Consider the following 2,089-nt stretch of genomic DNA (forward strand, 5'->3'; position numbering starts at 1 on the left):
AGACTTTGCTGAAGTTGCTTATAAGCTTAAGGAGTTTTGAGCTTAGATGAGAGGGTTTTCTAGATATACAATCATGCCTTTTGCAGACAGAGATAATTTGACTTCCTCTCTTCCTATTTGAATACCCTTTATTCTTTCTTTTGCCTGATTGCCTTGGCCAGAACTTCCAATACTATGTTGAATAGGAGCAGTGAGAGAGGGCATCATTGTCTTGTGCTGGTTTTCAAGGGGAATGCTTCCAGCGTTTGCCCATTCAGTGTGATATTGGGTATGGGTTTGTCATAAATAGCTCTTATTATTTTGAGATACATTCCATCAATACCTAGTTTATTGAGAATTTTTAGCGTGAAGAGATGATGAATTTCATCGAAGGCCTTTTCTGCATCTATTGAGTTAATCATGTGGTTTTTACATGGTTCTGTTTATGTGATGGATTATGTTTATAGATTTGTGTATGTTGAACCAGCCTTGCATCCCAGGCATGAAGCTGACTTGGTCGTGGTGGATAAGCTTTTTGATGTGCTGCTGGATTCAGTTTGCCAGTATTTTATTGAGGATTATTACATCAGTGTTCATCAGGAATATTGGCCTGAAATTTTCTTTTTTTGTGTTGTGTCTCTGCCAAGTTTTGATATCAGGATGATGCTGGCCTCATAAAATGAGTTAGGGATGAGTCCTTCTTTTTCTATTGTTTGGAATAGTTTCAGAAGAAACGGTACCAGCTTCTCTTTGTACCTCTGGTATAATTCGGCTGTGAATCCATTTGGTCCTCGACTTTTTTGGTTGGTAGGCTATTAACTACTGCCTCAATTTCAGAACTTGTTATTGATCTATTTAGGGATTTGACTTCTTCCTGGTTTAGTCTTGGGAGGTTGTATGTGTCCAGGAATTTATCTATTTCTTCTAGATTTTCTAGTTTATGTGTGTAGAGGTGTTTATAGTATTCTCTGATGGTAGTTTGTATTTTTTTTTTTAAGATGGAGTTTTGCTCTTGTCACCCAGGCTGGAGTGCAATGGCATGATCTCAGCTCACTGCAACCTCTGCCTCCCGGGTTCAAGCGATTCTCCTGCCTTAGCCTCCCAAGTAGCTGGGACTACAGGCGTGCACCACCACGCCCAGCTAATTTTTGTATTTTAGTAGAGATGGGGTTTCACCATCTTGGCCAGGCTGGTCTTGAACTCCTGACCTCGTGATCCACCCGCCTTGTCCTCCCAAAGTGCTGGGATTACAGGCGTAGGCCGCCATGCACAGCCTGGTAGTTTGTATTTTTGTGGGATCAGTGGTGATAGCCCCTTTATCATTTTTTATTGCATCTATTTGATTCTTATCTCTTTTCTTCTTTATTAGTCTTGCCAGCCATCTGTCTATTTTGTTAATGTTTTTGAAAAACTTGCTCTTGGATTCATTGATTTTTTGAAGGGGTATGTGTGTGTGTGTGTGTGTGTGTGTGTATCTCCTTTTTTGCTCTGATCTTAGTTATTTCTTGTCTTTTTCTAGTTTTTGAATTTGTTTGCTTTTGCTTCTCTAGTTCTTTTAATTGTGATGTTAGGGTGTCAATTTTAGATCTTTTCTGCTTTCTGATATGGGCATTTAGTGCTATAAATTTCCCTCTTAACACTGCTTTAGCTATGTCCCAGAGATTCTGCTTTGTTGTCTCTTTATTCTCCTTGGTTTCAAAGAACTTATTTCTGCCTTAATTTCATTATTTACCCAGTAGTCATTTAGGAGCAGGTTGTTCAGTTTCCATGTAGTTGTACAGTTTTGAGTGAGTTTCTTAATCCTGAATTCTAGTTTGATTGTACTGTGGTCTCAGAGTCTGTTATGATTTCCATTCTTTTGCATTTGCTGAGGAGTGTTTTACTTCCAATTATGTGGTCGATTTTAGAATAAGTGCTATGTGGTGTTGAGAAGAATGTATATTCTGTTGCTTTGGGATAGGTGGAGAGTTCTGTAGATGTTTATTAGGTCCACTTGGTCGAGAGCTGAGTTCAAGTCCTGAATATCTTTGTTAATTTTCTGTGTCGTTGATCTATCTAATACTGACAGTGGGATGTTAAAATCTCCCACTATTATCGTGTGGGAGTCTAA

Source organism: Rhinopithecus bieti, unplaced genomic scaffold, assembly GCF_001698545.2.
Source record: "Rhinopithecus bieti isolate Rb0 unplaced genomic scaffold, ASM169854v2 scaffold_3040, whole genome shotgun sequence".
Classification (NCBI taxonomy): domain Eukaryota; kingdom Metazoa; phylum Chordata; class Mammalia; order Primates; family Cercopithecidae; genus Rhinopithecus; species Rhinopithecus bieti.